The 11356-nt window shown below is 32.2% G+C and overlaps 1 long non-coding RNA gene across 2 annotated transcripts; it reads right to left on the minus strand.

Moving 5' to 3' along the window:
• Positions 1 to 1719: 1719 nt before the first annotated feature.
• LOC127731736 (uncharacterized) lies at positions 1720 to 10407 on the minus strand. Of its 2 annotated transcripts, none has more exons than XR_007995720.1 (3): positions 10301 to 10407; positions 2950 to 3037; positions 1720 to 1948 (listed from the first exon to the last, which is right to left on the minus strand). It is a non-coding gene; the product is annotated as an uncharacterized LOC127731736 (long non-coding RNA). The 2 variants fall into 2 exon arrangements; XR_007995719.1 differs by lacking the exon at positions 10301 to 10407 and adding an exon at positions 5785 to 5956.
• Between the last annotated feature and the right edge of the window lie 949 nt (positions 10408 to 11356).

The raw sequence follows: 11356 nt of genomic DNA on the forward strand, positions 1-11356 counted from the left end.
CGATGATTTCTTTTTTATTTCTTTAGAAATAAAGTAGTTGTATGCTATCAAATAAAACTATATTGCATCTTTCTTGACTTAAAAGCTCTTTGTTTGTAAAGATATTTGAATGCACACGAATATTAATTGGGTCCAAATCTTAATCAAACACACGACACATCATTTATAACGATATGTTTCTATATTTCATTATGGATAAATTATAAGCTGATATTATAGAAAAAAAACGCCAAATACTACATATATTATTAACGTCAAAAACAGTAGAAAAAAAACGTTTACATTATTTGGCAAGACATAGACGTTATTGTTAATAAAAATCACACACTATTTAAGTCGGTAAGGGAGCATTTGCGGATACAAAAGTGTAATCGTATAAAAGATGTACGACTCCCAATTACTATATACCGCCCGCTTTTGTAAAGCGAGTGGAACTATTAATACGGAAAAATGAATGAATGATAGAACAGTCTCCGGGACAAGTTTGCACTTCCGCTGAGTGCAAAAGTTGTCACCTTAATTTTTGGAGTTAAGTCAAAATGAAGTTGATAACTTGGTTGGTATTGGTTCCCTGATATTTGTCCTAAAAAATTTTGGCTCTAGCACCACTGTTGAAAAAGTTATGCCCCTTTTTTCAACAATTTCCTCAGAGGAAAAGTAGTTTTCCTCAAGGGAAATCAAATTTCCCTAAAGGAAAAAGATTTTTCCTTAAGGGAAATTGTATTTTCCTCAAGGGAAAAAGATTTCCCTTAGGGAATTTGCTGCATTAATATTTCCTTTGAGGAAATTCTATTTCCTGTGAGGAAATTTGCGGCTTCAAATTTTCCTTTGAGGAAATTTTATTTCCTCTGAGGAAATTTGAGGCTTCGAATTTTCCTCTGAGGAAATTTGCAGCTTCAAATTTTCCTTGGAGGAAATACTTTTTCCTGTGAGGAAATTTTGTCAACTGCAATTTCCTTTGAGGAAATATTTAACAAACACTTTTCCTTGAGGGAAAATTCAATACCACAAATTTCCTCTAAGGAAAACATTGTTCTCCAAATTTCCTCTAAGGAAATTTCTGTACATCAACTTTCCCTGTAGGAAATGCTTTCCCCTATTTTTACTCATAGTAAATTTCTTCACTATACAAACAGTATGAACATAATGTTTACAAGACTTAATAAGTGATACAAATGATATTTAAACTTTAATAAATTTATGACTCAATATTATCATGACATACAAAAACAATATAGTGAGTCTGACTGTTTAGGTCAAGGTATTGTACATACTTATATGACTTTAACTTTGATTTTTAAAATATTTTTTGAAGCAAAGTATTCTGTTTTCTTTGTTATTGTTTCAATTGTATACATTAATAAGCAACCAATTTGAATGTCATACCATTTGTGGAGTTCTTAAGAATGCGTTCATATTTGCAAATTAAATAATAAAATAAACACTTTTCTTGTAAATTTTAATTTTCCTCTGTTTCAGCTGCTGTGTACAGTTATTCAATTCACTACGTAAAAGTTCATAACATAAATTATTCCATTCACTAAACAATTTCCTTCAATTCTTAGAGAAAACATTTTTGCAATTTGTTCTTCGAAGATCTTCTTCAGTATATTTGATATGAGGGAGCGATGTAAATGAGTGGATAAAGCTGGTGTTCCTTTCAACAACAAAATACTATTTTTTTCTTCATTTCTCCCTTCTTTCGACGAATATATATAATATGTTGTTGCATTTATACAATTGTGTTTTTCTGCATCTATGATAGAACTCCATTTTGTTTATAGCCATTATCATGTGATTATGATGAAATTTCCTATTTCTTTTTTGCAGGAAAGCACACATTCCATTTCACATTAATCCAATTAGCGCACCATGTAGATAGATATCAACTTTCAGTTTCCTCTTCAGTATTGACCTATTGATCATGAAAACCAAGATGTCTGATCACCTATAAATACACAAAATAAACAAATAAAATGTTATAAATGGAGAGAGAAACAGCAATAAAAAAGCTTATTTTGTCATGTTTATGAACATTTTAAGAATATTTCATTTCTTTCTTGCATGACTTGTGAGTTCTCTCAATTCAGTGCTTTTTGTCTATGGGTTTTTATATTACCCCGGTAGTTGATTTTGTGCATTTTATCAATCTTTCGAGTTGAGGCAATTGCAACGGTTATTTTTACAGTTTGTTCTTTATATGTTGAGCTGTTAAACCACTGTCCAAGGTTAAGGTAGGGTTGAGTGCTCACAAACCTGATTTTTTTATTACATGTATTAGTTTTTATTGATTTTTAACTAGCTGTCAGTAGCTGTGAGTACTAACAGATCTTTGTGTCTTTTCGATTAAGAGAAAGGTATACATTTCCTGCTTTGTTCGGACTGTTTATTTTTTTGCAGGAAATCTACTGGTATGTCATTTGTTGTCTGGTGAAGAGTTGTCTTATTGGCAATCATGCCACATCTTCTTATTTTTATATAACCTTGCCATATTCTGATTGTGCTTGTTCCAAGTTCGGAGCCTGTAGTTTATTCTGACACTCAAATTTAGTGGTTGTAGTTGTTTCATATCTGTCATATTTATTTTTTTTTAATTTGTTTTGTTATAAACTAGGCAATTAGTTCTACAGTTGGGATTATTTCAATTTTTCGTCTGAGGGCCTTTTATAGCTGACTACTTTGACAATAGGGTATGGACTTTCTCATTATTGAAGGCCATCACTGGCCTATAATTGCTTTCTTAGAGCAATGATCAATAGTTTTCATATTTAATATGCCACATCTTTTTATTTTTATAATAATCATGATAATCATCTTTCAAGGGCAATAACTTTATAAAAGTGGCCTTATGAGTCTTATCGAGCATCACTGATGAGTGTTTTGTAGACGAAACGCGCGTCTGGCGTAAATACAAAATTTAATCCTGGTATCTATGATGAGTTTACTTACCATTTAGGTTTTGTTGACTTCTGCAAATTTTAAATTGCCTATCATTTCTGCTGTTTATAATTTCTCTGCATCTTCTATAGTTCTTGTCCTACACATAAAAAGAGTAAAAATTATTATTAAATGACATCTTGCATCAATAATTATTTTGCTGTTTAATGTATTATATATCAATACGTGTTTAATAAAAAGCTGTACCATGAGTGCTTGATAAGCTTGTTGCCCTTTTAGCTTGGGTTTATGCTTTAAATGAATTTTAATGATCAACTACATTATAGAAAAACTCTGAGCACTGTGCAACTAAGACCCCCCCCCCCCCCCCACCTACAAAAAACAAAACTACAGGCTCTAAAGAGCCTGTGTTGCTCACCTGACTCTATTTGGGTTTTTGAAATCATATAAAAAAGATAAAAATCATAACAGATACTTTAATAATGATTGAGGCCATATTTGGTTTAATATTGTCCTACTCCGCTGTCGGCCGTCTTTGATGATGCATCAGCTACAGAGTAACAACACTTGGTCAACACCTCATAAGGAACATTCATGCTATGTTTGGTTTCATTCCATTCAGCGGTTCTCTTAAAGAAGACATTTGTATGTATTACCTATAGGGTCCTATCTTAAACTAAGTCCCCCGCTGCCGGCCATTTTGGATGATAGATCGGCAACAAAGTAACAACTCTTGGTCAGCACCTCATAAGGAATTCAGTGGTTCTCTAGAAGTTCAAAATGTAAAAAGTTAACAACGGCAACGGACGACGACGGACGCCAAGTGATGAGAAAAGCTCACTTGGCCTTTCGAGCCAGATGAGCTAAAAAAGGACATGCACACAGAGTGGTATTCATTGAAACAAAACATGAAAATAATTTGGCTCCATTTTAAGGGATATTGCAAGTGTATATACATTTTGTAAGTTTAAGGCTGTGATTTTTGAACAAATACAATTCTAAAACCTTCCAAAGTGTGAAAATGGACAATTTTAAACAATTTTCCAACAACTAAAATTCCATAACTCTGCATCTTATATAAAAATAAATAGGGGGTGATACTCCGGCTTGCATATCATATAAAGTTATAAAGGAAGATAACTGAAGAACGGTAAAATTTATACTACTAAAATTATAACTTGATCTGATTTTGTGGTAAAAAGTATTGCGTTAAAGTTTAATAAAATTTGGTTGAGGCAAACTTAATTTAGAGGACGGAAACGTAAAATTCATCATTTTTTCCATCTGTAAAGGACATAACTCTAGAACAGACTGAGTCAGTAAAAGTGACACCATCAAAATTCAAACTGTTTTTTGTGGTAATAAGCATTGTGTGCAAGTTTCATAACATTTGTTTGAGGCAAACTAAAGTTAAAGATAGAGAGCCGGAAACCAAAAATTCAGCAATTTTTCCATTTGTAAAGGGGCATAACTCTAGAATGGCAACACTGACACCACCAAAATTCACACTTGATCTGAGTATTGTGGTAATAAGCTTTTGTAAAAGTTTTATAACATTTGGTTGAGGCAAACTAAATTAGAGAACAAAAACCAATGACTTTGGGACAGACGGACAGACGGTCAAGGGTTGACCCACTATCACATGACTATGGGTCATAAAAATGTAAAGGGAGTTTATGTCAATATTTAAAATCAATTCACCAAAGTTTCATAAAAATTGGTGAAAGCATTCTTGAGACTATCCAAAGTCTCAATATACAATAAAAACTTAAATCAGAATTTTTTTTTTAAATTGAAAGGGAAATTATCATGATTATGTTAATTGGCAATATTAATAAATGCATGCAACAATTTCTGAAATTTACAGTATATATGCTTTTAACCCCACCTTATTTTTGCACCTGTCCCAAGTCAGGAGCCTATATGTGGCATTTGTCAGTTTTGTATGATATTTAATTTTAGTTTCTTTTATATATTTTGGAGTTTAGTATGACGTCCATTATCACTGAACTAGTATACATTTTTGTTAAGGAGCCAGCTGAAGCACGCCTCAGGCTGTGGGATTTTCTCGCTGCATTGAAGTCACATTGGTGACCGACTCATCTGCTCTTTGGGCAGGTTGTTGTCTCTCTGACACATTCCCCATTTCTATTTTCAATTCTATTTTAAATTCAATTATAAATGTAAGGCTTCTTGTTGATTTGTTTTACATTTGTCATTTCGAGGCCTTTTATTATATTTACAGCTTTCTATATGCATAGGTGCTTGAGGACAGGATCCTGTTTTGAGCCCCGCCCATAGTCCCTCCCCCTTATTATCATAAATCTTAGATTTTTCAATATATATCACTTATTTGTACCATATACATACTAATATACCATATTTTTACTCTTAATATGCATGTTTACTATCAACGTGAATCTCGACTCCTGTCCTCAAGCACCTGTCTATATGGTATGAATTTTGGTCATTGTTGATGGTCGTACGGTTATCTATAGCTCAGCGAAGCAACATCACAACTGTTTCCAAGTTTGTGAAGTCAGAGGACTATATTCATCTTTCCGACTTTCAGATCATTTGTTGATTTTTCATGAATATGTGCCATTCCAATATGAAATAGCTAAATCATGTATATATTAAAAAAAAAACTTTAAACTAGGATACTCATTTGGGGAACTAATGATTTGTTGGTTTTTCCCTAGTCCAAATAATTATGACGTCTGGCAAGACTATTTTTTTTTCTGGGACGCCTAAATAGCCTTGCAAGACGTCATAATTATTTGGACTAGGTTTTCCCCACCATCGACATCGTCCTGTGGACGAAACGAGTTTGGCGCATTAACAAAAAGATCATGTCTGTAGTGACAAGTTAGTGTGTGTGCTTACCAATATTTGAATTTTATGAGCCTTCTTTTTGAATATTTTTTTCATTTTTATGGTACAATACTGACGTCGAGTGCTGTTGTTGTTGTGCGAGTTGTGCTGTTTATTTTTTACAAAAGCGATCAAGTAATGCAGGGGAAGGAAACTTACTTAAAAGACCAAAATGAGTCGCAACTAATGGTATATAAATATTTTACTATGCAGTCAGTATCCTGATATACATGTATATACTCTTAGACTCATTTCACAGAAAAATCGTACAAGTGAAAATACTCGTTAGTCATGAACATTTTAGATCCCTTAAAATTTAGATTTTATAACTTAGATTACGAAAGATGATAATTTGTCAAATAAGCCCTTGTAACCAGGTGCTGCATTTTTTAGCACGTGTCAAAAAACAGTTAAAGGTGCCGGGATCTGACAGAGCTTTCAAGAGCTATTTCTGATACTGTGAGTTTATTATAATTATATTTATCACAAAAAGCTAATCATTGCTAATTTCTTTTCATTTAATATGGGTCTATATGAAGCCCCCACCCCTCCTCCAGCTTATCTGATTAATTTACGATCACTCTGAGTAAAGAAAGTAAGTCACAATTGCTTATATAAGGTATTTTAAATTCTGGTTGATAGTTGTCTCATCACCAATCATACTACATCTCCTTTTTTTTTTTACAATAAAGCTATATTTAGATGCGGTATAGTGATGTATGTGTAAACATGCAGCATGCTTGTAAATAATTGTTAAAATACAGCACAAAAGATGCATAATATATCAAACCCGAGTCAACGCCATGTCAAAAACTAAAAAAACAACAACAAAAAAAGGCCAAAATATATAATTTGTAAAGACTTGCATGCAACTAGGCCTATACAGTAGCTCTATGTTCTTATAGATCTCATAACATTACGATTAAAAGTCAGATTATGTGTGTGTAAGTTTATTAGAAAATTCAACGAGACACGTCCTAATCAGGTAAAATCCAAAATAACAATTTACAAATTCAGATCTACTGCCTGTTGTATATTGCTTACATGATTGTATATTGCCAAACGAATAAATATGTCTGGTACGGGATGGCGGCTTCGAAGCGGAGACAAAAAGACCCAGATAAATGAAAGTGTAGAATTTTTGTTGTGGAGAATTTTTTTTTAAAGAACTAGATTCATATCTCAGAATTTGAATATAGCATCTCGTTTTCTTTAGATAAATTGTTAGCTATTACTGACTATAATAATTACCCCCTTATAAGTATTCGCAAAACATGAAGTTAATGGTCAATGAATATGAAAACATTTTATAAAGTATAAATATTGGTAAACGGACAGCAAGTCATAGGACTATTATAGTTCGAATAAATTAGTTTACAATAACTGTTGAAAGGTTATGAGAGAAAAATCTGGATGAATTTATTTTTATTAGAATGATTTATTTTACAGTAAAGGCTTCATATTTTTAATCAGTTATTTGTAAAAGAAAGGTGACATGTTTAACACCATGGAGCCAGTAAATTAACAAACTACTATGATGGATTTTTTTCTTTACAATCATTGATCATTATTAATATTTGAGAATAACTTTTGTTTACAATTCGTTTTCATAAATAATGGTTCAAGAAAAAAACTTTTTGAAAATTAGTCTGTTAGTTTCCAAAGAAAAAAATATCTTAAAAACTGAACTGTGAGTTTTCAATCGTTACGTTTTGTTATACTTTTTTAGTGTTAATCTCAGCAAAGACAAATTTGGTGATAAAAATCGATTTGTTGGTCTTTAAAAAAAACATACGTCATAATGTAATCTTCATCTGGAGATATTCATTCCCTACTGTAAAATATTGAGTTTTTGGTTGATTAATGTCGGGTGTGTCTGACGTACCGAATAATATATGATAGGTACATGTAGGTCTTGTAATTGAGACCGCCCGTGATACGGTCGGAAAATTTCGACTGCCAACGAAAAAGGATGGACAGAAAATTGGCCTAATACCAGGCTACTTATAGTCCACTTGAAGAGTTGCTGCAAGGATTCAGCGTCCCCATTCGGACGTGTCTGAGCACAACCCAATGGACGTTCCACTATCATTACTGCTAAGGATTTATTGCCGGTCAGAAGAAGACCTGTAACGACGCTATTTCTATAGTTACTCTAGTTCGCTAACGAATTCGCTTCTTGTTCCATTGAATATAAAGGAAAAAGTTATCTAATATATATGTATATATATATATATACACGTCTAAATTGAAAACAACGTTCAAACCTATGATTGCGTTGGATAAAAACCGCAATTTTTATACGTGTGCATGTAAAACAAATTTCTTGGTAGAGGGGTCTAAATACAGCATAAACAACATTTTCCAAAAGACCAAAAAGTGAAAAAGTATATTTTAACAAAACGCATTTGACTAACAGGTCGAACAACTGATGTTCTTAAACCCTGCTGACTGCCATTGGCTATTACCAAATAAATTGATCACCAGATGTAAAAAATGGATCTTACATATTAATTAAATACCAAACAGAAAACAATAAACTTACGGAAAAGATGGTATACCGCAAACATGAGGTGCAAAAATTTGTACACCATATCCGGATTTCGACATTTAATGTCTCTTCAGTGATGTTAGGGATCGAAACGGTATTTGGAAGGCCATATAATATATGTAGGAAAAAAAATAAGACTGAAAATGCACCAAATATTTATATTCAATATGAATACTCACATTTTGTCTATTACAACAACAAGTTGTTCAAAAATTGTTGTAATAGACAAAATGTGAATATTCATATTGAATATAAATATTTGGTGCATTTTCAGCCTTATTATTTTTCCCTATTTTATGCACAGCATGGACAAAATTTAAAACTTTTTAATATATATATATATTTTTCTTGAACTACTATAAATAAAGTAGTTCATTTTAAAATGTATTCTTTAAAGGTTAAGAAAACAATAAGTTAAAATGGCTGGTACATACATGGCTTCAAAAAGGTATAGCCAATTTCCCGTTTATTTTTTTTCGTTGTTTGGTTCACATGTTCAAATTTAATAAATTGATGAATTTAATAATTTATTGATATCCTAAATCTTTGTTAATATATTTACTTCGGTAGAAAAGAAAGTGAATCTTCTCATCGGGACTTTAATTAATCTGCATATCTCTTAAAATAAAATTGAGAATGGAAATGGGGAATGTGTCAAAGAGACAACAACCCGACCACAGAACAGACAACAGCAGAAGGCCACCAACAGGTCTTCAATGCAGCGAGAAATTCCCGCACCCGGAGGCGTCCTTCAGCTGGCCCCTAAACAAATATATATACTAGTTCAGTGATAATGAACGCCATACTAAACTCCAAATTGTACACAAGAAACTAAAATTAAAAATAATACAAGACTAACAAAGGCTAGAGGCTCCTGACTTGGGACAGACGCAAAAATGCGGCGGGGTTAAACATGTTTATGAGATCTCAACCCTCCCCCTATACCTCTAGCCAATGTAGAAAAGTAAACGCATAACAATACGCACATTAAAATTATCTATTTTGGGATTGAAAAAAATATCTTTAAAAAATGCGGTTTCGAGCATATTTCTTCATTTTAATTTGGTTACACGTTCAGCAATAACTGATACAAATATGATACATTACCAATGTTAAGGCCATATATTTGAAGCTGTTCAAAATTTTGTACATTATAGCTGGGACTATTATACTAAAAAAATAGTTAGTATAATAGTCCCAGATTATAGGTACGTGTATCAGATTGGACATTTTTTTTTATTGTTCTATATAAATAATCTTACTATAAGTTATCTCAGGTCTAAACAAAATGTTACTATGAGTTTTCTAATGAGTTTTGTTTGATAATTTTTTGTTTAATTCAGTTAAAAGTTTGTTTTTTTTACACGAGAAGGTCTGCTAAAAAGTTTATGATGATCTCTTTTTTTTCATCATAACAAACGGATACTATTTAATGTACACTAGGTAGACTTTCCTCTATTCCGATGAAGGCAGTGCACGTCTTTCATTTAAAAGATTAAATCGTTGTTTTGCAACAGACGGCGGCACATCGGGCATTGACTTACCATTTTATAATTTGTAACAATTATGATTAACCATATATTTATGAGTTATAACAAAATTATTTTTTATACATCTTTATTTAAGATGATCGAGATTTGAGAATATGAAAATAATAAAATATATATTACAAAAAAAAAGTTATCTCAGGTCTAGTTATCTAGTATAAAATATATTCACTGGAAATAAGCCCTTTAAAACACAAATCCCCGTTTACTCATTGCGAAGTTTATTTGCTAGTGTTTTTTTAATCTTTTTTTTTAATGATTTTATTATATTATCTTTTTTGTGAAAATTTTGAGTGGTTGAACATGAAATGGACACCGATGCTACAAAGAAAATTTTGTTTAATGTCATCTGTTGCAATATATACTAAGTATAACACGTGGACAGGATGTTCCCCAGAAAATTAAGGTATTCAAAATAAGTTATACACACCCCAAGGGTACACGCCACTGTCATATGGAAAATTACTGGGTCACCAGTAAACTGGTAATCAGCCATGCAACTAATCAGTTGACTGACCATGCCACTACAATTTAAAAAGTTTGTCGTTAGATCAAGATGAAATATTTATTTTAATTTAAAATTGAAGAACTAAAAGGATTTATCATAATTATGAAAGGAAATAATTCAACAAAATCGGATTATTTCCCAAAAGATTATATATTTTTTAAATTTTTTCCGGGGAAAATAGAAAACTGTATCAGAGACATATATATATATAAAGGGTCCCATCAAGGATTTTATAGAAATCCTTGGTCTCATGAAATGGATCTCACACCGACATGCATAATTGAAATTTATACATTGATTGATTCTATGATTTCTTGAGAAATCAGGAGCGAAATATAACAAATATTTAGTTTTTGATATTAAATTAAATTTACTTTTCCTCGCTATAATTCATTTGACATAACATTGAGGGATTTAAGGGTTTGTCCGTACAACGTTAGTATTTCACATGACTTATTTTCGCGCTTCGCCTTGAAGCTCATTATTCAGACTGTTTCAGACAAGATGATGAAAATAACATGCAAGGCACTTTTTTTTCGATCACTGTGAAGTGCACTCTCCCCCTCTTCAAGAATTGTTTATTTATAAATCCTCGTCCTTTTTAAAATTACCACACTCTTTGTGATTACCGTTATGCTAACAGTAATTAACCCGGGACTTGATTTACATGTACATGTAATATCAGGGGCGATTCTAGCCAGGATAAAGGGGGTCTTAATACATAGGCAGATCCTTGGGGGGGGGGGGCCTGGCCCCCACCCTTTGGTGGGAAAAATTTGGTTGATTATATAGTGAATCACTGAAGCATGACTGCGGTACGTCTAAACACCGCTCAGGACCTCCTGAGTGCACTCAGGACATACAAAGTGCACTCAGGACATGAAATAGTTGTTTTAGTGAGTAGTGAAGGTATGCATTCGATAGACAATTTAATTTTCCATCTTATAATTTTTGTTTTGATAAAATCAATTTAATATT

Source organism: Mytilus californianus, unplaced genomic scaffold (genome assembly GCF_021869535.1).
Source record: "Mytilus californianus isolate M0D057914Y unplaced genomic scaffold, xbMytCali1.0.p SCAF_20, whole genome shotgun sequence".
NCBI lineage: Eukaryota > Metazoa > Mollusca > Bivalvia > Mytilida > Mytilidae > Mytilus > Mytilus californianus.